Source organism: Carassius carassius, chromosome 41 (genome assembly GCF_963082965.1).
Source record: "Carassius carassius chromosome 41, fCarCar2.1, whole genome shotgun sequence".
In the NCBI taxonomy this organism is placed as follows: domain Eukaryota; kingdom Metazoa; phylum Chordata; class Actinopteri; order Cypriniformes; family Cyprinidae; genus Carassius; species Carassius carassius.
Genome location: NC_081795.1, coordinates 21,964,440 through 21,991,559, shown reverse-complemented (window position 1 = coordinate 21,991,559; position 27,120 = coordinate 21,964,440). Strand labels below are relative to the sequence as shown.

The following is a 27,120-nucleotide window of genomic DNA, read 5'->3' as shown; positions in this document are numbered from 1 at the left end:
CCCTGGTTAATACGTGCTGAAAGTGGCGCTTGGTTTTGTGTTTGCCTATCGCGGGACTGCCTGGTTTCGATCTGCTAAATAGTGAGGCGTGGCCAGCTGTCTTCAATCACAGGTAATCAGGCTAATACAAAAGTGTTAGGTTTCACCGCGGCAGCCCTCGTGTGAGCCCTCCTCATGTGAAGACCGACGAGTGTAAAGACAATCGACTCTACCTGCGTGACTCCACCGAGCAAGGACACCGACAGGGCACTTGAGTATTGCTATTCTCCTCTTTCTTTAATTTTTGTATACCTTGTTCTCAAATATCTCTTACACTTGTAGTCACTATGTGCTTTCAGATCTCTACTATCACTACTAACACTCGGAGAGCACGCTATGTACATCGCAGGAAGGCCTGTCTGACAAACCTACGGCCTGTCCCTCTGACCTCTACTACTACGCTCTCTATTCCAGTTGGTCTCTGGAACTGCCAGTCTGCAACAAAGCAGACTTCATTTCTTCTATTGCTGCTCATTCTGGTCTCAACCTCATGGCACTGACAGAGACTTGGATCAAACCTGAAGATACTGCCACCCCTGCAGCCCTCTCCACTAATTTCACTTGTTCCCACACTCCTCGTACCACTGGGAGGGGTGGAGGGACAGGTCTCCTTATATCAAAAGAATGGAAATTTGATCTTCAGCCATCACCTACAGGTACTGGTTCATTTGAATCACATGCCATTACTGTAACCCACCCTGTTAAAATCCACTTTGTGGTCATTTATCGTCCCCCAGGTCAATTGGGAAACTTCTTGGAGGAGTTGGATGTGCTGCTATCAAACTTTCCTGAAGATGGTACTCCTCTGGTACTGCTTGGTGACTTCAACATCCACCTAGATAAACCCCAGGCTGCTGACTTCAAAACTCTGCTCGCCTCATTTGATCTCAAGCTAGTGTCTACTACAGCGACTCAAAAATCAGGCAACCAACTGGACCTCATCTACACGCGCTGTTGCTCTGTGGACAACTCTTCAGTTGCTCCACTTCACACATCAGACCACTTCCTCATTACTGCTAAACTAGCACTTACTCCTGAAGTGCCTCACACTCCAACGCAGGTCACCTTTCGACGGAACCTACGCTCACTCTCTCCATCTCTCCTATCTTCTGTGGTTTCATCCTCGCTTCCTGCAGTCTCTCAGTTCTCTGCTCTGGACACGAACAGCGCTACGGACACTCTTTGCTCCACTTTAACATCTTGCTTGGACAACTTTTGCCCACTGTTGTCTAGACCAGCATGCACCGCCCCATCTGCCCCCTGGCTGTCTGAGGTTCTCCGTGAACATCGCTCTAAACTCAGGGCTGCAGAGAGGAAATGGCAGAAATCAAGAAACTCTACAGACCTCAGTGTGTATCAGTCTCTCCTCTCTTCCTTCTCTGCAAATGTCTTCACGGCTAAAACATCCTACTACCACAACAAAATTAACAGCTGTTGTGACATTTGGACACTCTTCAAGACTTTCTCTTCTCTTCTTAATCCGCCGCCACCATCTCCTCCATCGACTCTTACAGCGGACGACTTTGCAGTTTTCTTCACAAATAAGACAAGATCCATCAGTGACCAATTCTCCACACCGCAGACTGAGGACAACTTCACAATGACCGACGCACACTCTTTCTCCTCCTTCTCCCCACTCTCAGAGATGGACGTCTCCAAACTTCTCCTGTCCAATCATCCTACTACTTGTCCACTTGATCCGATCCCCACTCACCTCCTTCAAGCGATCTCTTCTTCAGTCATACCTTCGCTTACTCACGTTATCAACTCCTCTCTTCACTCTGGAACATTTCCCTCAGCATTCAAGCAGGCTCGGGTAAGCCCACTGCTCAAGAAACCATCTCTAAATCCAGCGCTTCTTGAAAACTACAGACCGGTATCCCTTCTTCCATTCATTGCAAAGACACTTGAGCGAGCTGTGTTCAACCAGCTTTCTATGTTCCTTGTACAGAACAACCTCCTGGACAGCAACCAATCTGGCTTCAAAAGTGGCCACTCAACTGAGACTGCTCTGCTCTCGGTTACTGAAGCCCTGCGACTAGCAAGAGCAGCTTCAAAATCCTCGGTACTCATCTTACTGGACCTTTCTGCTGCTTTTGACACTGTTAATCACCAGATTCTCCTGTCCACCCTCAGAAAGATGGGCATCTCTGGAACAGTCCTACCTCTCTGACAGATCCTTCAGTGTGTCTTGGAGGGGTGATGTTTCAAAGTCACACCACCTTGCTACTGGGGTTCCTCAAGGCTCAGTACTTGAACCACTTCTCTTCTCCATCTACATGACATCATTAGGATCTGTCATTCAGAAGCATGGCTTTTCTTATCACTGCTACGCTGATGACACCCAACTCTACCTCTCATTCCAACCAGATGACCCGACGGTAGCTGCTCGCATTTCAGCCTGTCTGAGTGACATCTCTAGCTGGATGAATGACCATCACCTTCAGCTCTAGCTGGATGAATGACCATCACCTTCAGCTTAACCTTACGAAGACAGAACTCCTGGTGATTCCAGCTAACCCATTGCTTCATCACAACTTCTCTATACAGATGGGCTCATCAACCATTACTCCCTCGAGGACAGCTAGAAACCTAGGAGTTGTGATGGATCATCAGTTAAGCTTCACAGACCACATTGCTACAACTACCCGGTCCTGCAGGTTTGCCTTATACAACATTAGGAAGATTAGACCCTTCCTGTCAGAACAAGCAACCCAACTTCTTGTCCAAGCTCTTGTTCTCTCCAGACTGGACTATTGTAATGCTCTCCTGGCGGGCCTTCCTGCATGTACTGTCAAGCCTCTGCAATTGATCCAGAAGGCAGCAGCGAGGGTTGTCTTCAATGAGCCAAAAAAAAGCTCCCGTTACTCCTCTCCTCATCAGGTTACACTGGCTACCAGTAGCTGCTCGCATCAAATTCAAGGTACTGATGCTAGCCTACAAGACGACCACTTGCACGGCACCAACTTACCTAAACTCATTGGTTAAATCTTATGTGCCCTCCAGAAGTTTGTGCTCTGCAGGTGAACGACGCCTTGTGGTACCATCCCAAAGAAGTTCAGTGAGTATTTACTCATTTTCAAGAAACATCTAAAGACTCATCTTTTTCGCCTGCACTTAACCAACTAACACTAGCACTTTTCCTTTTCTTGTCTTTTAATTTTATAAGTAAAAAAAATAAAAAATAAAAAAAATAAATCTACCTATGCGTTCTATACTAGACTAACTGAGACTTTTCATGGCGAAAGGAATAAGCGGGTTCAATGAGCCAAATGGTTTAGTCTCAATCTTGTTGAAGGAAAGTGCTATTTACTTCCAAATGCAATTAACATTGCAATTTCTTCGTTTGGAGATCAGTCATCACTGTTAAACTCTGTTTTTCTCTGTCAATTTATTAAGTTTACCTGGATCATCGGCGGACGCCGGCATATTTCCTTATTTACATCGTGACGTCAGTTTGAAGCGGTCGAATCGGAGTATCTCTGACATCCCTGTCGACATAGTGACATCAGTCTACGAACTGTTTGAAGTGGTCGAACCAGATCTCTGACTGCAGATCAGTAACACATATATGTGTATAGAAAAATGCTACGTATATTAATGTTGACTTTTATGCTGGTGATCTTAAGTGTCTTTGAGGACACCAGATATAGGTCAGTTTTACATTGGACTGTAATTCGTTATTATGCCTTAACTGCTTCTGTTTACATGGTGTAAATCTGTCCTTTTACACCTATGCCCAACACTTGCAAGCTAAATTACCCAGTCCTAATTCCGCGAATGCATTTAAGCGGCACATTTTTGTTTGTTTACTTTTACTTTTGTCTGGAAATATTCACCCTAATCCTGGACCTCTCTCTTTGAGTACTCCAGATGACTTTAAATCTAGATCTGGTATTGGTTTTATTCATTTGAACGTTTGCAGCTTACTTCCAAAAATTGACTCTGTTAGGATCTGGGCTGATTCAACAGATGCTGATTTTATTGTTCTCTCTGAAACTTGGTTAAGTAAAGCTATACCAGATAGTGACATAAATATAAGTGGATTTTCTCTGTTTAAAATGTGACCGACTGAAAAAGGGTGGTGGAATTGTAATATACGTACGAAATAAATTCCATACCAGGGTGACAACTGCAATATCAATTAGTAAGATGTTTGAGCTCTTAGTATTGAAATTGAGCTAAGGATGCTTATTTAACTCTGCCGGTTGTTATAGGCCTCCCTCAGCAAACTCTGACTCTCTTGTCTTACTTGAACAGCATCTCTCTACCATTGAATTTAATGAGATACTTTTTTAGTTGGGGATTTTAATTGGGATTGGTTAACTCCTGCCCCAGATCGTTTTAAATCCCTTTGTAACAATTTAAACCTAACACAACTAATTGACAGTCCCACTCGGCTAAATCTCAAATGTTCAGAAAAATCAACTTTATTAGATCTTTTTTTGACTAATGCACCCCATAAGTATACCGGTACAGGTGTTTTTGCCAACGATGTTAGTGATCACTGTGTCATAGCTGCTGTGAGGAATACCAAACGTCCAAAATGTAAACCTCAAATTCTCGTTGTGAGAAACAGAAAACATTTTGTTGAACAAGCATTTCGTCATGATTTCTATTTATTTAATTGGAGTCGTGTTCATTTAATGAATGATATAGAGTTAGCTTGGAATTTTTTTCATAGTGCCTTCATGCAACTGATAAACAAGCATGCCCCAATGCGAAAAATAAGAGTCAAGTCCCAAAACAATCCTTGGTTTACACCAGAATTAGCAAAGCTTCTGCAGGATAGAAATGCAGTTTGGGCCAAAGCAAGAAGCACAAAAGCTGAGTCAGATTGGCTTCATTTTAGGAAGTTGAGAAACCTCTGTACTTCACAGATAAAAAAGGCCAAATCAGATTTCTATTTACTTGAAACATCACAAAATCTAAATAATCCAGTTAAGTTTTGGAAAATGGTAAAATCACTGTCGCAAGGAGACAATACAGAAATTAGCAAAATTATTACCAAAAACGGCCTCCTGATAACAGAGAAGACGACTATTTTAGATAGTTTTAATGAACATTTTACCTCATCAGGTTCCTTATTTGAGTCTCAATCACCTCGCTGTTCTTTGTCTAATCCGCTCACTGCATCCTTAACTGATAATTCATGTAATTTAACTACACAAAAATTTTATTTTATTCAGTTTTCTGTCTCTGATGTTCATAAAGCTCTTACCCAGTTAGATCCAAAAAAATCAGCAGGGCCTGATAAGCTGGAACCTTTTTATCTAAAGGTAGCACCAGATTTTATTGCTGAACCTTTAACACATTTATTTAATCTTTCTATCTCTTCGTTTAGAAAACAACATAGTACCATTACAGCCGCAATGAAAGTGCTTAGCGATATAACTACTGCTTTAGATGGTAAACTAATTTGTTCAGCTCTTTTCCTCGATTTATCAAAGGCTTTTGACACAGTAGATCATGACATCCTACTAAAAAGACTTCCCACTGTTGGTCTGTCTGATTCTGCTATAAACACAGTCTGTGGTCTTGAAAGACTGTATGTCATCTGTCCTGTCAGTTTCAAAGGGTGTCCCTCAGGGATCAGTTTTGGGACCTATTTTATTTTTGTTATACATAAATAATATTTGTGATAACATCCTTAACATTAAATATCATCTTTATGCAGATGATACTGTTATTTATTGCTTTGCGTCATCAGCTTCGCAAGCACTTCAAGGTTTACAGTCAGCATTTAATACTGTTCAGTCTCACCTTTGTCAACTTTAGCTGGTTTTAAATATAGATAAGACTAAACTAATGATGTTTTCGACCTCTAAAGTTGAACCAAAAAAAATGTCCTGATATTTTATCTTTGCAAGGCACTAAAATTGAATGTGTTACGTGTTATAAATACCTGGGCATTGTATTGGATAGTCAGTTAAGTTTTAAAGTGCATATTGACAAATTAACTTCCAAACTTAAGCTTAAACTTGGTTTTTATTACAGAAACAGAACCTTATTTTCATTTAATGCTAGAAAATATCTGGTTTCTGCAACATTTTTACCTTTGTTGGATTATGGAGATATAGTATATATGAATGCCCCAACACATTACTTAACAAAACTTGATATAGTTTTCCATAGTGCCTTACGTTTTATTACTGGATGTAGATATCAAACGCATCACTGCATTTTATATGAGAAGGCACAGCTAGCATCCTTGCATACCCGAAGAAGTTTTAATTGGTATTGTTTTATCTATAAGTCGATTTGCGGTCTTTATCCACATTATTTGGCTCTCAACTTCTCAAACTCCAACGGACGCTACAATCTCCGCTCAAATGATTTGATGCATCTCAAAGTCCCTAGGGTTCGAACAGAGATAGGGAAAAAGGTTTTACATATAATGCCGCCTCCTCTTAGAATTACCTTCAGGATACCCTAAAGATTACCACGTTACCGTCACTAAATGAGTTTAAGCTTCTTTTAACAAAATTACATGTTTTATCCTTTGGTAAATTGTTGTTGTGATTTATGAGTGTGTTTTTTATGTTTTTGTTGTATATTGTATAATTGTATACTTTTACTATTTGTTGCTGCCTTCTTGGCCAGGTCACTCAAGAGATTTTAATCTCAATGAGTTTTAACCTGGTTAAATAAAAGAACTGAAAAGAACAACAAGACGCATGCCAAGTTTTTGAATAAAGGACTGAATACTGATGCTTCTTTGGATGAACAGTTTAGATGGTTCATGATCCAAAAAAGACTCTGTCTAGCTGAAAGCCTTTCTGATTCTGGCAGCCAACTGGATTGTGAAACGAGATGGAATTTGTTGCAGTGCGGATGGGAGTCCACTTCCACTTGTTGAAACAATGAAGCCCCAGATTAAAGTATATAACAAGTTGAATAAAATCATGTCCATTACATTCAGAAAAAGATAACACAGTCATTGATGATTCATTTGATCCAGATTGGACAAATATAATAGCTGAGGCAGAAAGAAAATATTTGCAAGCACCAGTAAACTCAGCAAAGACTGTAATCCTCCATACAACCAAATTTATTGGACAATGTAAAAGTTCTTATAAGCCAAATGGAGGGCCAGTCTACAAAATATGTATTGCATCTGCACAGACTGCTCCAGTAATAACCAGATCCAAATCAGCCCAGCCAGAGACATGTTGCGATGTACACCAGCACCTGTCTCTGATTGGGGTGATGATCACAGTTGATAAGGTCAGTCACAGATGACCACAGTTGATAAGGTCGGTCCTGAATTCTCTTCACCTGCTGTTAAAAAGAAACAATTACAATCTGAAATGATGACGGAAGAAAAATCATTCACACTAGGAGAACATCAAGCCATTCTCACAGCTTTGCCTCCTCTGATAAGACAAGGTCCAAACACAGAGTTTTGGCGAGAATTAGACTCCTTGGTTGAAGTACATCAAATGTCACTAAGAGACATACCATTGTGCAAGCTAAAATCCCAAGAGACAGATGGGAACACTTGCCAGCGTCAATAACGACAGCCCAATGGATAGACTTGTGGGTTGATGGTCAGGGACGACCACTGGGCCTTTGGAAAGCCTAAGATGAGCTCCAAAGAAAAATCCAAGAGATCCTGGACAGCGGTAAAGTGAAAGTGAAAGTTATGACATTTGCCAAGTATGGTTAGTCATACTCGGAATCGGTGCTCTGCATTTAACCCATCCAAATACACACACACACAGCAGTGAGAAGTGAACACACCGTGAACACACACCCGGAGCAGTGGGCAGCTATAGATTCAGCGCCCGGGGAGCAACTAGGGGTTCAGTGCCTTGCTCAAGGGCACTTCACCCATGAGTTTTGAGGGTGGAAGAGAGCACTGTTCATTAACTCCCTCCCACCTACAACTCCTGCCAGCACCGAGACTTGTACCGGCGACCTTCTGGTAACTCTCCAGATGAATATGTCCTGTGTAAATTGAATGCTTATGAAAGATGGGCTCGCTGTGCCAAAAAAGAACCAGATAGAGATGATTTTCATTTTACTGACACACTTGTGAATGGTTTTAGCACAAAACATCAACAAGCGTTATTACTTGGAGTCAACCCAGGAGAAACAATTGACTAAATTATGCAATGGGCTGGTCGTCTAGAGATGTCTATCACATCAAACAAGGATTAAGGAAACAGAAAAAATCGAAAAGCTGTGGCATTCGTTCAATCCAACATCGATGATAGGATGTTGAAGGTCTGTCACAATTGTGGAAAGCCTGGCCACATCATAAAAGACTGTTGGGATAAAGGAGGTGGAGCAGAAGGTAAAGGCCCATCATTTAAACAGGTAAATGCCAAAAACAATGATAAAACCTCTCAAGGAAAGACGTGGACTGAAGCACAAGTTTGTCAGCTCATTGAGGGAATTTTGCGTCGACAATAGGAATTAGCGGCCCGCTGTAAAGAGTAAGAAAAGAGACAATAGACTTTTCATCTCTGCTTTGATAGGAGGCAGAGGTCAGTTAATTCTCAGCACATAGAGACTCTTTCACCTAGATATCACACTATAGAGACTGTGTCTGTTCCCCGAACTAGAAAATACAAAAAACGTCCAAACCAAGTTAAGATTAACAATTTAATTGAGGTTCAACAAATAAAAAACAGAAGCAATATGGATAAACAAATGATAAAGCTTGGCTTATTGAATATCAGATCCCTTTCTACGAAAACACTTTTTGTAAATAATATGATCACTGATCATAATATAGATGTACTCTGTTTGACAGAAACCTGGCTAAAACCTGATGATTACATTATTTTAAATGAGTCCACCCCCCAAGATTACTGTTATAAACATGAGCCACGTCTAAAAGGCAAAGGTGGAGGTGTTGCTTCAATTTATAACAACGTTTTCAGGATTTCTCAGAGGGCAGGCTACAAGTATAACTCGTTTGAAGTAATGGTACTTCATATAACATTATCCAAAGAAACAAATGTTAATGATAAATCCCCTGTTATGTTTGTACTGGCTACTGTATACAGGCCACCAGGGCACCATACAGACTTTATTAAAGAGTTTGGTGATTTAACATCCGAGTTAGTTCTGGCTGCAGATAAAGTTTTAATAGTTGGTGATTTTAATATCCATGTTGATAATGAAAACGATGCATTGGGATCAGCATTTATAGACATTCTGAACTCTATTGGGGTTAGACAACACGTTTCAGGACCTACTCATTGTCGTACTCTAGAATCATACTCTAGATTTAATACTGTCACATGGAATTGATGTTGATGGTGTTGAAATTATTCAGCCAAGTGATAATATTTCAGATCATTATTTAGTTCTTTGCAAAATTCATATAGCCAAAATTGTAAATTCTACTTCTTGTTACAAGTATGGAAGAACCATCACTTCTAACACAAAAGACTGCTTTTTAAGTTATCTTCCTGATGTATCCAAATTCCTTAGCATATCCAAAACCTCAGAACAACTTGATGATGTAACAGAAACTATGGACTCTCTCTTTTCTAGCACTTTAAATAAAGTTGCTCCTTTACGCTTAAGGAAGGTTAAGGAAAACAGTTTGACACCATGGTATAATGAGCATACTCGCACCCTAAAGAGAGCAGCCCGAAAAATGGAGCGCAGCTGGAGGAAAACAAAACTAGAGGTATTTCGTATTGCTTGGCGGGAAAGTAACATATCCTACAGAAAAGCATTAAAAACTGCTAGATCCGATTACTTTTCTTCTCTTTTAGAAGAAAACAAACATAACCCCAGGTATTTATTCAATACAGTGGCTAAATTAACGAAAAATAAAGCCTCAACAAGTGTTGGCATTTCCCAACACTACAGCAGTAATGAATTTATGAACTACTTTACTTATAAAATCGATACTATTAGAGATAAAATTGCAACCATTCAGCCGTCAGCTACAGTATCGCATCAGAGTGCACTATAGACCCCCTGAGGAACAGTTCCACTCATTCTCTACTATAGGAGAGGAAGAATTGTATAAACTTGTTAAATCATCTAAACCAACAACATGTATGTTAGACCCTATACCATCTAAGCTCCTAAAAGAGGTGCTTCCAGAAGTCATAGATCCTCTTCTGACTATTATTAATTCCTCATTGTCATTAGGATATGTCCCCAAAACCTTCAAACTGGCTGTTATTAAGCCTCTCATCAAAAAACCACAACTTGACCCCAAAGAACTAGTTAATTATAGACCAATCTCGAATCTCCCTTTTCTGTCCAAGATACTAGAAAAGGTGTTATCCACACAATTATATTCCTTCTTAGAGAAAAATGGTATATGTGAGGATTTCCAGTCAGGATTTAGACCGTATCATAGTACTGAGACTGCTCTCCTTAGAGTTACAAATGATCTGCTCTTATCATCTGATCGTGGGTGTATCTCTCTATTAGTTTTATTGGATCTTAGTGCTGCGTTTGACACAATTGACCACAACATTGTTTTGCATAGACTTGAACACTTTGTTGGCATCAGTGGAAGTGCATTAGCATGGTTTAAATCGTACTTATATGACCGCCATCAGTTCGTAGCAGTGAATGAAGATGTATCCTATCGATCACAAGTGCAGTATGGAGTACCTCAAGGCTCAGTACTAGGGCCGCTACTCTTCACGCTTTATATGTTACCCTTGGGAGATATCATCAGGAAACATGGTGTTAGCTTTCACTGTTATGCTGATGATACTCAGCTCTATATTTCTTCGCAGCCCGGTGAAACACACCAATTTGAAAAACTAATGGATTGCATAGTCGATATAGAAAACTGGATGACGAGTAATTTCTTACTGCTAAATTCTGAAAAAACAGAGGTGTTAATTATAGGACCTAAAAAGTCTGCTTGTAATAAACCAGAACACTGTCTAAGACTTGATGGTTGCTCTGTCAATTCTTCGTCATCAGTTAGGAACCTAGGTGTGCTATTTGATCGCAATCTTTCCTTAGAAAGCCACGTTTCTAGCATTTGTAAAACTGCATTTTTCCATCTCAAAAATATATCTAAATTACGGCCTATGCTCTCAATGTCAAATGCAGAAATGTTAATCCATGCATTTATGACCTCAAGGTTAGATTATTGTAATGCCTTATTGGGTGGTTGTTCTGCACGCTTAGTAAACAAACTACAGCTAGTCCAAAATGCAGCAGCAAGAGTTCTTACTAGAACCAGGAAGTATGACCATATTAGCCCGGTCCTGTCAACACTGCACTGGCTCCCTATCAAGCATCGCATAGATTTTAAAATATTGCTTATTACTTATAAAGCCCTGAATGGTTTAGCACCTCAGTATTTGAATGAGCTCCTTTTACATTATAATCCTCTACGTCCACTACGTTCTCAAAACTCAGGCAATTTGATAATACCTAGAATATCAAAATCAACTGCAGGCGGCAGATCCTTTTCCTATTTGGCGCCCAAACTCTGGAATAACCTACCTAACATTGTTCCGGAGGCAGACACACTCTTGCAGTTTAAATCTAGATTAAAGACCCATCTCTTTAACCTGGCATACACATAACATACTAATATGCTTTTATTATACAAATCCGTTAAAGGATTTTTAGGCTGCATTATTTAGGTAAACCGGAACCGGAAACACTTCCCATAACAACCTATGTACTTGCTACATCATTAGAAGAATGGCATCTACGCTAATATTTGTCTGTTTCTCTCTTGTTCCGAGGTCAACGTGGCCACCAGATCCAGTCTGTGTCCAGATCAGAGGGTCACTGCAGTCACCCGGATCCAGTACGTATCCAGACCAGATGCTGGATCAGCACCTAGAAAGGACCTCTACATCCCTGAAAGACAGTGGAGACCAGGACAACTAGAGCCCCAGATACAGATCCCCTGTAAAGATCTTGTCTCAGAGGAGCACCAGGACAAGACCACAGGAAAAAGATGATTCTTCTGCACAATCTGACTTTGCTGCAGCCTGGAATTGAACTACTGGTTTCGTCTGGTCAGAGGAGAACTGGCCCCCCAACTGAGCCTGGTTTCTCCCAAGGTTTTTTTCTCCATTCTGTCACCGATGGAGTTTCGGTTCCTTGCCGCTGTCGCCTCTGGCTTGCTTAGTTGGGGACACTTCATCTACAGCGATATCGTTGACTTGATTGCAAATAAATGCACAGACACTATTTAACTGAACAGAGATGACATAACTGAATCCAATGATGAACTGCCTTTAACTATCATTTTTGCATTATTGACACTGTTTTCCTAATGAATGTTGTTCAGTTGCTTTGACGCAATGTATTTTGTTTAAAGCGCTATATAAATAAAGGTGACATTGACATTGACATAGGGGGCCATCCATGTGACTGTTTAATCGATATAGTAGCCTCCCTCTCCATAACTAATTTGAACCTACCTACAACACATAAAACTATAGAAGGTAAAGGAGTGGAGGAGATATCATTATATTTCACAAAAGTATGCCAGTTCCTCTGCAAATAAATGAAGATGAAGTCTTATGGACACCTTTCCATCTGGGGTATAATTGTAGCATATGAGCAGTTCATTCATTAATTGGTTCTGAATTAATGAATCGTGGCTTGTTGATTCTAAAACAATGCACATCCCTTATGAAACCCAAAGCTTATTGCCTCTGAACTCATGCATGTAAACCAAACTCTCTGCAAGCTAAGTGACCGGCCTGGTGCCATCATGGCTGGAATTAAATTGTTTATGACACCCCAGAGTGTTAACAGACATTCCACAGTCACGTTTGAGCAGCTGCAGAGAGGTTACAAACTCTCTCTGCACCTATTACACACACACACACAAACGTTTCTTTACACTCATCATGTAATTCATTACTAAGATGTATTTGATAGGTTTGTGCGTTGCATAACTGGTTAGCCCTGTTATGCGATGGATATGATTTTCTGATTTGTAACTTGGAAATGTTTCTCCTAATTAATGTTCTCAAATAGAGTCATGATTTTGTAACCCTACCTCTGACCAGGTCATAAAACTTTATGACCCAACTGGGAGAAACAGAAAAAGCCCAGCTCACTAGGAATTCTTGTAAGGAAAAGGGAAAGTAAATGTATTTTAAATGAATTAACTGTATTTCCTTTTTGTGCTTAGATGTCTTCCCATATCAAATTGGAGTATCTGCAATTTTATCATGTGTTAACCAAACTTTAAATTCTGCATATTAATGTAACTTTATGTTTCTCCTACCTCTTCCTGTCAGTCTTGGTATCTGCTTAACCGTCTTGCTTTGACTGAACCATTCATGCATAGGAAATTACATTAAAATGTATTATTCTGGAATTACCATCTTGCTGGAATATAACTGCTGAATTCTGACAACACCATAACTTACTCGAGTGGGTGTCTCCACAGAGACAAAGGAACTTTTTCCCGCTTCAAATCATTGGACATTCATTGGTTGTTCGCGTGAACAGAGGATTGAACCAAGTCGCTCCATAAAGAAGACTGACGCACTTAGTCTCGGAGCACTTAGTCTGAGAGAATTTCTGGTTCCCATGGCTCCTTAGGGAGCTCTCATCTCCGTTTTTCTTTTCTTTTCCTTACTAAGTTTTATTCTCATATTCACCTCTCCCTCCATGAGGGAGACAAACTCTGAATCATTTCTTTGATAACTCCACATTCGAAGAACCTTTAAAGCTTTGCGCGAGTCTGCTCACCCTGGAAGACATGAGAGAACATGCCCAGCTCCAAAACATTGACACATGCACGCTCGTCTTTCGCAGTCACAAATAGACCCACATGCGAGTATCATTTTCTATAAAGATTTAAATGCTGCTTAAAGTTGTCTATTCCCTTTTTCAAGGTGATCTGATTCCTTGTTGTCTTTCAAAAGGTTACTTTCTGTGATTTTGCCATACTGGGCGATCATTTTGTGATCTCGCCTATTCCACTTTCACTTTCTCCAACTTACCCTTTCATCCTTTCTCTCTCTTATCTGTGATCCATTTTGTCTTGTATTGTTTTTACTGTTTGTATTGTTATACGCATATTTACTCTTTGTGAATCGTAGTTTGATGTATTATTAGTTCAATTATTAAAATCCAATATATATTCCTGATTGCTTCTGTCTAAAATGCTTACATCACAAAGTCAATTAAATGTTTGATCTTAGCTACAAAGCTTATTTGTTACTTTTCAGTAAGCTAAATTTTATAAGGACAGGAGAATAGTTTCATGGCCAGAAACTATTTTTCCTGGAATTATAAGAAGTGATAAGTTTATTGAAAGTTGATAAGTTGATCTTACGGCCGTTTGCTGGACAAACCACTGTTCGATTTGCATTAATTCCCAGTAAAAAATATCATGATAATTGATATGAAGAATGGAATATTGACATATTAATGAGTAAATTACAGTGCCTTGTAATGAGTTATTGATATATACAATTGACCTATTTTACATCTTCAATCATTTTAATGTAACTGTCATATGATATATATTAATCATATTCTTAATTAATTATTAAAATTCCCTATATATAATTTGAGCTAACTTTAATGTACTACCCAGTGCGGTTACAAATACCACATGAAGATTGCACATGTAATATAAGTTCTGTTGGTATAGTCAAGCCAATCACCAGAGACTGGGTAAAAGAAGGTGTGTGGGGTCTTCTGTGTGGTTTATATCCAGATGTTTGAGTTAAACACAAATTGGATTGTGCAAAAACCAACATTGACCCTGTTATTATTGAGGGACCGATACATGCCCCTCATAAAAAATTACCAATTTGCCCAAAAGCAAGACAAGCTGTGGCAAAGATAGTGGCAGACTTGGAAGCTGAAGCAATTGTCCAACAAACCTCTTCTACTACTAACAGCCCTGTCTGGCCAGTCAGGAAATGGAGCTAACCATTAAAACTAACCATTGATTACACACAACTTAACAGTGTAACACCAAAACCACATCCTATTGTGGCTAACCCTGCTACCATTTTGAATGATATTCCAGGGAATGCAAGAATCTTCACATTCTTAGATGTGCTGTCAGGTTTCTTGTCTATACATATTGATTAAAAATCTCAAAAGAAATTGGCCTTTACTGTGGGAGCAACCCAATATGTTTGGAACAGATTTCTACAAGGTCTTAATCTTTCTCCTGTTGTATTTAACAGAGCCCTGGACCAATTCTTAGCTGAGCGAAAAGCTGAAATTGAGAATTCAGGAAGTGTTTGCCTCCAATATGTTTATGACTTATTGATTGCAAGCCCAGACAAGAACAGTCATATATCTGCTTTAAATATTACTCTGCAAGCTCTAAGAAAAGGTGGATTCAAAGTTAACCCTGACAAAGCAAAACTGGCCAAAACTAAAGTTATTTATTAGGCCAAGAAATATCTGCTGAGGGAAGGAGAATGACAATAGAGTGTGTAGATGCATTGCAGCAACTTCCAAAACCTCGGACAGTTACAGGAATGCGGAAGGTGATAGGACTTTTCAACTATTGTCGTCAGTATATACCCAATTTTCCAGCCTCACTAGTCCTCTCATTGATTTGTATAAAGGGGAAAGCCTGGAGTGGAACAGAGAGAATGGACAACAGAAGCTGAGGAAGCATTTACCTCTATGAAAGAGAAACTCATTTCAGCCCCAGCCTTGGGACTTCCTGATGGTTGTTTGCCATTTCCTTTGTGGACCAGGGTGAGAAATGAGACCTACTCAGCAGTGTTTTGTCAAAAACCAGGTGATTGATACAAACCAGTTGGATACATTTCAACAAAGATTCCTGTTACCATGATAGGTCAACCACAATGTATACAAGTCCTTGATGGAGCCACGAGGGCAGTGAATGCTGTGGAAAATATGATCACAATCTGGTGCACAAACCATCACACCCCACACAGTATAGTAACGCTGTTGAACAACAAAAACATCAAAACAATCACTGATGCGAGGAGAGAAAAATAGGAAGCAGCTTTGCTGAACAAGGAGTTCAGAGTGGATATCTTCATAGACACAATGATGCTGGAACCACATGAGGAAACACCGCATGAGTGTGAAAAACAAGTAGAAGAATAAAGCCTTGGTCCAGTTAATGAAAATCCAGACTCTTGAAAATCCAGATAAAGCCTTATGGGTCAGTGGATCCAGTTATTAAATTGATGGGAAACGACACACTAGAAGAGAAGGCTGATGTAACTGTTGTGAAGAAAGAAGCTCTTTCTGGGCAATTTTCAGCACAAGTAGCTGAGCTCACAATGCTTACAGAAGTTCTTGAACTATCGGAAGGCGATCGAGTCAACATCTATACAGATAGTCGTTATGATTTCGGTGTCATCCATGACTATCTTGCCCTATGGAAAAATGTGGACTCATCACTAGCAGTGGGAGCGAAATACAACATGCTTCCATAATTCGTCGCTTGATTGCAGCATGCCACTTACCAAGAGAAGCAGCCGTGATCAATGTAAAATCATCAATCTAACAAATCCAAAGAAAGTCATGAAACACAGCAGCAGATGTAGCAGCCAGAGAAGCAGCTTTACTTTCCACTACTCCTCCCACCTTTTTTCAAGAAAACAGTAAAGATAATCCTGAGCTCCATCTTCTGTCATATCACACAGAGACAGAAGAGGAGAAAGATCAATGGGGAAAAGTGGGAGCGAAAGAAGATGATCAAGGTATCTGGAGAATTCTAATAGGACAAGTGGTAATGCCGGAACAAGAAAAGAACTAATGCACCTGTATCATGGAAAAGTGCATGCTGGAGCAAAAGCAATGAAAGCTTAAATCAGCGAGACTTGGTGGTGGCCGCAAATGATGAGAGACATTGATGATTATTGTAGGAGATGTTTGATCTTTATAAAAGCAAATGTGGGAAAACCTCTAAGGGTAAGAATGCACATGCACCCAGACAGGCAGGGCCCTTGACACATCTCCAAATCGATTTCACAGGACCATTGTCACCCAGTGGAGGGTACCAACAAATTCTACTAATTATAGATCAATTTACTAGATGGATCAAAGATCAAATACTGACAATGGAACTCACTTCACTGGAAAACTGATGAAGGAAGCGGTGAAATTGATGGGAATTAAACAAAAGTTCCATATTCCCTATAGGCCACAAATTTCGGGAATGATCGAATGAATTAATAGATCATTGAAAACGTTCCTTACCAAAGCCATTCTGCAAACTGGCCAAGGTTTGCATACATTATTACTGCTATTTTATGGAACTTAAGAGCAACTCCAAAAAGAGTAACAGGACTAACCCCTTTTGAACTAATGACTGGAAGAGCAATGGTTCTACCTCCTGATGCTCCGCCGCCTGCGGGAATGGGAGGAGATTTGTTAATTTGCAGTTTTGTTAATGGTCAAACAAATTGCTAGGAAAGGTTTAGAGCCTATGTGGGAAGGACCATACGAGATACTTTTAACAACAGAAACAAGTATGTGCCTTATAGGGAAGGGTGTAGGAACAGAAAGATGGGTATCATTGGTCACAAGTTAAACCTTGTTTAGTGAATGAACAAAATGATAGCGATAGCTTATGGCAATGTTCATCCATTACTTTTAAAGACTGGGTAACAAGGAGTGATGTTTAATGATTTCTCTGCTTCCTTTTCAGGAATCAATACCATTGACATTGATTAGAGGTTGTTGCGAATTATTCTCGATACACGTCAATGGTGTGCTTGTTTTTTATGTTATTTGGCATTTACCAAGGAAGCTAAGATTTATGGACTCCTCGAGTGTATTTATCCCATAGTGTTGCCATGTGAGGGGTTCCTAAGAGATACTGCCTCCAGAACGACAAGATTCAAGGCAAATTATGTAAGAGTATGGCATGCAGAATATGAGAATGAATATTGTGAAACTGAACTAGAAACTGGGGTAATTTGATGGATTGAATGGATCTTTCTGCGGAAAAGACAGACAAAGCTAAAACATGCCCAAACACAACTATTGCGCCAGCTCATAGTATGATGTTAGCAAAAGAAACCAACACCTTGATAAATGAAGCCCACATGGTGCGACAACGTATCACTTATAACTTGATCTCTCTGCTTACTGTTTTTGATCAGTCCTATTTTGGGAATTTTACACAATTAAGGAGTTGGTTGGAAAAAGAAGTAAAATATTATACCTCTAAAGGTCCCCTGAGTATTAAAAATTGTAAACCTTGAAGTATATGGGAAGATATAGAGGTATTTGGTTTTGTAAATTAAATTAGTAATACTGCTCAAATGAGTCAATTAAGTAAATACACTCAGTGGGTGGGGAAAATGACAGAGAAAGTACTTAATGAGGCTCCTCAAGGCTCTTTACATATTATAGCAGCGGGACAGCGGGTCTTACATAATGATGCAAAAGAAATTGGCAGACACATTAACAAAATCATCAACTTTTAGACACAGCATGCGGCATGTTTATTTTTAGCTCAAGATTTAAATTATCAAATGGTGGAAGATGTTCAAGTTATTTGGTTGGGTCAAGTTCCTGAACGAATAGCTGAATCTTTGTTACTGGTTTTCAGTAATCAATTTAATTTAACTTCCACTAAACATATTCCATTAATCAAAATAACAATAAGAGGATTTCGGTGAGGCCATGGAGAAAGACTCGTTTGGCCTCGATGAGATTCTGGCAAAACGTTCGACGCCTCGGGGGGGGGGGGGTGATGGGGGTTGGGATGGGGTAGGGGGGAGCAGTGCCCTACCAACACTGTTTACAATGGAGATGGGCACCTGTTGACCTCAACTGGGGATATCGTCGGGCGGTGGAAGGAATGCTTTGAGGATCTCCTCAATCCCACCTGTTACGACCCTGTCTAGGGTAAGGCCGCAACATAAACCAAAATCCGCAATCAAGATCCTTTGTACATTTATTTACAGAAGTACAGAGAAAAAGCACTTCAGGGGTGAGCAAAGGCTAAAACAACAAACAAACACCAAGTAAGCTCCTAACAGAAAATACTAAATTTCCTAACAAAAGAAAAACTAAATAAAAATACAATATGCTACCCTAACTCCCCATCTAATGAAAAACAGGAGAAAACAATATTTGCAAAAGAAAATGGCACTCACCCCCTACAGCTTCAAAGTGTAGAAAAGAGTATTTACAAAACTTTACAAAATGGAAAATGAGATTGACAACACCTTATCACCTCAAAATCCACACTGCACACAATAGGCAGATCACCAGGCAACTAAGAGCATCAACACTCTGTAGCAAACACACAACAGCACATGTACAATGGAACAACAGGAAATCACAAGATGAGCAGAGCTCCCTCCTCAGGCACAGCAGATCCTTTTATTGCTGCTCCTTGGTCCCATTTGCACCAATCAGATCTGGAGATCACTTTGGTAGGATCCAATCCTGTGAAAGAGAGAGAACGAGGGGACCAGCAAAGCAAGACACACACACTATATGTCTCAAGACGTATCACCCCCACCCATAAATGTCAAACCACGCTTTGACAAAGTTAAACCACTTAACTTCAAATTACAGGTTTTAAGGGGTTGACACAGTAGCACATCTACACATCACCCAGGATTTGCTTACGGCTTTTGGGAATACACCTTATGCCCAGCCAAAACATTACCTAGGGTAAGGTCAACACCATCAACAGGAAGTTTGGAGCATACATCACTTTGCACTTTTCCTGTAACCGGTCTAGATTTCATGAAGACATTATGCAATGGAATCTCAAAATTCTCAAGTCCAACACCATGAACAAGAACTGTAGCTCATATACATGTCTTGGTTGTAAATGGTAAGACTATACACTATGAGAGACTGGCCTGCTCCCATGTCCCTCAATATGGTGATCTGCCTACTGTAGGTTTTGATTTCCTTAATGAGTTCCACTGACAACAAAAGGCCTGTAGAGAGCATTACGATTTGAGAAAGAATCTACAAAAGATTTATCTTGTTCCAGACCTCACAGTTAGCTAGAAGATGATTTGGCACAAGCCAATAGAAACAAACAGACTTTTTACCACTGTTGTTGTGGACAGACTTGTTTTTTCTTTGGATGGGTTTCAATAGAGAAAACTTGGGTATTTTCTTCTTTCAAAACCCCATCTAAACAGATGTACTCCTACTGACTGTCAAACGGTGAAACGGTCTTGTGTGTCAGATAAAACTAATCAGCGAACTCTGTGGCTTTAGAGAGAGAAGAGACTTTTAAATGACAACTTTGTCTTTCAAACGTTTTTTTTTTAAGTCATCTAATAATTCACACAGTTGTACAAAATCAGACACTTTGCTTGCTACACACCACTTCTAAAACAAAACCTGCATCTCTTAGACCAACTCCACAAAAGGTTGGATTAGATGATTTCACGTAGGCTCTAAATTTCGGCCTGTAAGTCTCAGATACCAATTCATAAGCCCTAAACATGGCAGTCTTCACAACTTAATGCAACCTCTGTTCAATTTGTAAAGTGGAACATACTTCTTAGGCCTTACCTACCAACTTGCACCGCATTAACGATACCCCCCCCCCCCCTTTGGGCCATCTCATGGTAGATGCCACTAGCTCAAAGGCAATGAAGTATGTATCCACCTCAGATGCCCTGAAAGGAGTCGCCAACTTAAAATCCTTACTAGCAACAAATACTAAGTACTGATACCATGCACTGGTGTTGAAACTTCAGAGAGGGTAGAAGTAACATCTACTGTGGGCTGAGCAGAGATAAAAGCGCTAGGTCTATCATGACTATGTAATCTTGAAATCCCCAGCTCTATCACCTGCAAACACAACAGCCAGTGCTCATGCTCTTGCATTTTTCATCTACAATTCAATTTCTTTTAGCCTGATTGCCAACAAAGGATCATTGTGAGCAACAAGAGGACTCATGTGAGAGGGAGCCTCAACAGCCACCTCCTTAACCACACTGTTCAGTGGCAAAATCTGCATGTCCACTTATCTATTGAATAACTCAGCATTTAACATTTGTTCAAGGGCACTAGATGACACAGCAACGCAGAAAGAATCTGCAATAGGTCATCTTTCCTACACTTATAAAATATTTCTAACGTTGAATTTTAAGTAAATGAAGATAGATCAAACACTAATAACCTACTTCCACAACAAATAAATATATCTAGGTCAAACACGATGACTCAGGCCTAATCAAATGATCTAGTTTTACAGGACCCCGGACGAGCCCCCAATTGTTACGACCCTGTCTAGGGTAAGGCCACAACATAAACCGATATCCGCAATCAAGATCCTTTGTACATTTATTTACAGAAGCACAGAGTAAAAGCACAACTTCAGGGGTGAGCAAAGGCCAAAACAACAAACAAACACCAAGTAAGCTCCTAACAGAAAATACTAAATTTCCTAACAAAAGAAAAACTAAAAAATACAATATGCTACCCTAACTCCCCATCTAATGAAAAATAGGAGAAAACAATATTTGCAAAAGAAAATGGCACTCACCCCCTACAGCTTCAAAGTGTAGAAAAGAGTATTTACAAAACTTTACAAAATATACAAAATGGAAAATGAGATTGACAACACCTTATCACCTCAAAATCCACACAGCACACAATAGGTAGATCACCAGGCAACTAAGAGCATCAACACTCTGTAGCAAACACACAACAGCACATGTACAATGGAACAACAGGAAATCACAAGATGAGCAGAGCTCCCTCCTCAGGCACAGCAGATCCTTTTATTGCTGCTCCTTGGTCCCATTTGCACCAATCAGATCTGGAGATCACTTTGGTAGGATCCAATCCTGTGAAAGAGAGGGAACGAGGGGACCAGCAAAGCAAGACACACACACACTATCTGTCTCCAGACGTAACACACCGACTTGTCTTCCATTGAGGAAGCAGTGGCTGGGTACTCGGAGGAGGACTCGTCCATCACCCGGGCTGAAGTCATCAAGGTAGTTAAACAGCTCCTCGGTGGCAAGGCACCAGGGGTGGATGAGATCCGCCCTGAGTACCTCAAGTCTCTGGATGTTGTGGTGCTGTCTTGGCTGACACGCCTCTGCAACACTGCATGGCAGTTGGGGACAGTACCTCTGGACTGGCAGACCGGGGTGGTGGTCCCTCTTTTCAAGAAGGGGGACCGGAGTGTGTGTTCCAACTATAGGGGGATCACACTTCTCAGCCTCCCCAGGAAAGTCTATGCCAGGGTACTGGAGAGGAGAATTCAGCCGATAGTGGAACCTCGGATTCAGGAGGAACAGTGTGGTTTTCGTCCCGGTCGTGGAACACTGGACCAGCTCTATACACTTTCCAAGGCGCTGGAAGGTTCATGGGAGTTTGCCCAACCAGTCCACATGTGTTTTGCGGATTTGGAGAAGGCATTCGACCGTGTTCCTCGCGGCATCCTGTGGAGGGTGCTCTGGGAGTATGGGGTCAGCGGCCCCCTGCTTAGGGCTGTTCGGTCCCTGTACGACCGGAGCAAGATCTTGGTTCGCATTGCCGGCAGTAAGTCAGACCTGTTCCCGGTGCATGTTGGACTCCGGCAGGGCTGCCCTTTGTCACCGGTTCTGTTCATAATTTTTATGGACAGAATTTCTAGGCGCAGCCAAGGGCCGGAGAGTGTCCGGTTTGGGGACCATACGATTTCGTAACTGCTTTTTGCGGATGATGTTGTCGTGTTGGCCTCCTCAGACCAGGACCTTCAGCGTGCACTGGGACGGTTTGCAGCCAAGTGTGAAGCGGCTGGGATGAGAATCAGCACCTCCAAGTCCGAGGCCATGGTTCTCAGTCGGAAAAGGGTGGATTGCCCACTTCAGGTTGGTTGAGTTCCTGCCTCAAGTGGAGGAGTTCAGGTATCTTGGGGTCTTGTTCACGAGTGAGGAAAGGATGGAACGGGAGATTGACAGACGAATCGTGCAGCTTCTGCAGTAATGCGGTCGCTGTACAGGTCTGTCATGGTGAAGAAGGAGCTGAGCTGTAAGGCAAAGCTCTCGATTTACTGGTCAATCTACGTTCCTACTCTCACCTATGGTCATGAGCTGTGGGTCATGACCGAAAGGACAAGATCCCGGATAAAGGCGGCCGAAATGAGCTTTCTCCGTAGGGTGGCTGGGCGCTCCCTTAGCCCTCCACATCGAGAGGAGCCAGCTGAGGTGGCTCGGGCATCTATTTCGGATGCCTCCTGGACGCCTTTCCAGGGAGGTGTTCCAGGCACGACCCATAGGGTGGAGGCCCTGGGGAAGACCTAGGACACGCTGGATGGACTATGTCTCCTGGTTGGCCTGGGAACGCCTCGGGGTTCCCCCGGAAGAGCTGGAGGAAATGGCTAGGGAGAGGGAAGTCTGGGCGTCTTTGCTTAGACTGTTGCCCCCGCGACCCGGCCCCGGATAAGCAAAAGATGATGGATGGATGGATGGATGGATGGAAAATAACAATATATGAGAAATCTTTTTCAGGTTCTGGAATATTACCTTTAATTATGGTATGGCTTCAATATGGAAAGCACAATATAATGACAGTTATACAATTCCAATCAATGGGAATTAGACAAGGAAATTCAGTAATAAGATTACGGAAAAATTTATATTGGGCTGAGGGGGAAACACCGATGATTTCTACCACAGACTGTTGTGTTGAGGACTGTTGTGCTCATGCTTTACAATGTTTAGGCTATCTCTTAATGGATCTGCAGTTTGGGAGGTAGTTCCTTTAGATCAAGCCACAGGTGCATGGCAGGTGTCAGAAGCACAGTGGTGTATATTATTACATGATGGAATAAGGGAAAATATGTAGTGGTGTCAAAAGTATTGGCATTCATTACTCAAGTAGAAGTATAGATACTAGGATTAAAAAATATAAAAAATACTTTTGTAGAAGTTGAAGTATCAACTCAAGCTTTTTACTCAAGTAAAAGTGTAAAAGTACTGGTTTAAAAAACTACTTAAAGTATAAAAATAAAAGTAATGTAAGGGAAAAAAATGCCATTAAGAACAAAAGCTTAGGCCGCGCCACAGTGGCCTATTGTGCACTACCCCACCTCCTCAAAAAAACATTTTTCTAAAGGCCATAGGCCATAATGACTATAATGTTATATTAAAATGTTCATGTTGAAAAAATTGGGATGCACTTGGCTACCTGTTTCAGCTGCATATATGCCCATTGAAAATGAATACACATTAGTACAATGGAAATACATTAAAGGACTAGAGATATGATGATTAGCTGCCTATAAGTATTGTTATGGTGCAAAAAGTCAAACTTCAGAGGCATGTCATCAATAACCTTTAATGGAATGTAAATGTACTTTAAAAAGCTTAATTTGTGGAGGATGAAGAGAAAGCACCCATTTGGTAAATGAGCCAGTGAGAAATAATAACTTAAGTAGGGTCCAGTGCCTTTTTGATACTTTTAAAACGGTACCGGCGCCTAAACGGTGCCTGAACCAATACTTAAAAAAAAAAAAAAGAACCACAAAAAAAAACTATGGATAACATTAAAGAACATTACAAATATTTAAAATAAATCCATAGCTTTCACCTTAGATGCGCTCATTTACCAAGTTGTGCTTCCCTTAATCTAAGGCTAATAAATGTATTTCACAATCTGGGTCATTATTTAATACAAAACCACACATAATGTTTCTATTGTATCCCTGTCAATCTCTCTGATATTTAGTTAAAATGAGTGCTTTCTGTCACTGTCTTTAATCAGTTCTGTGAATAACTGTATGGTCATTTTTTATAAAGTAGCAACAATGTATTTTTCAAAATACAGTACTGTGCAAAAGTCTTAGGCACATTAGTATTTTCACCCCCAAAAAAGGGTTTAAGCCAGTTATTTATATCTTTTGCTGTAGTGTGTCAGTAATAAATATCAGTTTGCCATTAATTTTAATAAAAATCTAGTGTGATTTCGAATGCACAAGCAGTTTGACAACGGCAAAATAAATGTTTGGAAATGTAAACTGATATTTTCTACTGACACACTACAACAAAATATATAAATAACTGGCCGAACACCATTCTTTTGGGTGAAAATACTAACGTGACTAAGACTTTTGCACAGTACTGTATGTATAAAGTACGTATGATTAAATTAAGTATATTTAAATAAGTCTAATTAAAGTATGTGTTCGTTCATATGTGTTAATAGCTAGATTTTCGCTGGAGGAAACAGCTGTGGTGTGATGAGCGGTGACAAGCGAAAACTTTACAGTAGATGAGAGACCGACTGTTCCCTCGTGACCTTTTGTAAACTGTATTTATGACAAAGAACTGCACACATACGGATATTCTAACAATCCATCGATAAACACATACCTTGTGTCCTCTGTTTGTGTTTAAGTGCGCCTGCGCTGCTCCGTCGCGGTCTGCGGATTGAAGAGCGCGCTGAGAAGACGGGGAGGAGACCGGTCTGACGCCGGTTTCATATGAAATTTAAGGGGACTGACTCTGAGGCGATCGGATACCGATTCCATACCCAACCCTACTTTTCAAAAATATATTTTTGATAAACGAACCCAAAACTGGCTATGTCCTTGCTGGAGTGTGATGTGATTTGTGTCATGTCATGTGCAGGTGCGATGGATCGCGTACGAAACCAATAGGGTGTCGGAATGGTATATGTTTATAACAATCAACACCTGCTTACTGATTCACAACCCCAAGGGATAGGATTCTTTAACATCAAGATTTATGTTAGTTTGTTAATTTGGCCAGGAACTGGAGGAGTTCAGGTACCGGATGAGTCCAGGCACTGGACATACAGTGATGCATACAGTGGCTTGTTTTTCTATATGTTCTATATGTTTTGTGATATCAACTGATGTAAGCATGACATTCAATTTTAAACAAGCTTAATTTGTTTATCTACCTTGTAAGGAATTGCAAATCATTTAGTCAGTGGTATATAAGGCAATGCTCACTATTAATGCCCCAGAGAAACAAACATACAGCTGGCACAAAGACAACAAGTTTCTCTCCTATGCCTAATACATATGACAATAAAGAGTTCTTGGCAAGGCAAATGGTAGCTGGTCCTGTGATTCAACCATAACGGGGACAAAACTTAATTTCAGATCAACAATGAGCTCTTTTTTTTCCTGTGACATCCTCAAACTTTAAAAAATCTTTTTTGTACTCCGATGTTAGTAACTTACCAGAGTACAAATGACAGCTGTGCAGAGTTGCCGAAATCGGTGGTCTCATCCACCATAACTGCGACAAAATTGGTGTTGTTGATTTTTTTTTTTTTTTTTGATGGCATCATTTAGCATCTCAGCAATATAATTAATTTGAGATAGAGATCATTTTTAAATTTTCCCGATGTTTCCATGAAAACGGTGATCATGGCGAGGTGGTGTTGCAAGTCAGCATCTTATTCTGATAGCAGAGACAGTAACTCCAAATAATTACCTCCATTCATGGACTCCTTCTCCTCGTCATGTCCCCTGAAAAACAACTCTTGCTGTCCCAAAAGATGACACAATCAATGATGCACTTCAGTATATCCCGGCTTCTCTCTCATCTCCGCTGTTCATCCAGCTGCAAATCCACCCTGGACTCACCAGAGGTCTTCAAATGTACCACCACTGTGAGGTGACGCTCGGCTGCTTGGTGTTTGATAGCTGCCTTGGTGAAGTTATTAAGGCTGTTGAAACCTGTGCTTTTCCATGTTCCCTCATTGGTGTTAAAAAGCAAACATGGCCAACAAAACATTTTGTTCCACTGGTTGCTAGACATTAGCCAGTCATTGCGGTCCTAGTTACCATAAGCGAAGTGCTGCACAAAACCTTTTCCATCCTTGGTCAGCCCATCCAGCTTAGGTGTAGGTTTTCCTTCTGAAATGATCTCTTTTTTCTCTCCAAATGAGCGCCTTGAAAAAGGCACACGAAGGAGATCGAAAACAGGATCGGTAAGAGGTGTGAAGGTAGCGGAAATAGCTTAGTTCACTTACATCACCCACAACCAGCCAAAAGTTCAAACAGATAACCCCCACCTCCCTCCCATTTTTCATCTTTATTTTTTGTTATTATTGTTTATCATTTTATGTTGATGAATAAAAAACCCTGCCCACGACAACTTCCTGGCGTCCCTCCTCCACCCCAACTCCTTACTATTAAATTATTCTGTGAGCTTGGAGCCCTCCCTCAGGACTGCACACCAAATA

General features: G+C 40.6%; 1 protein-coding gene across 2 annotated transcripts in view; it reads right to left on the bottom strand.

Moving 5' to 3' along the window:
- Positions 1 to 27,120, bottom strand: part of amotl1 (angiomotin like 1) — a 193,138-nt gene that overhangs the window by 72,302 nt on the left and 93,716 nt on the right. The window lies entirely within an intron of this gene.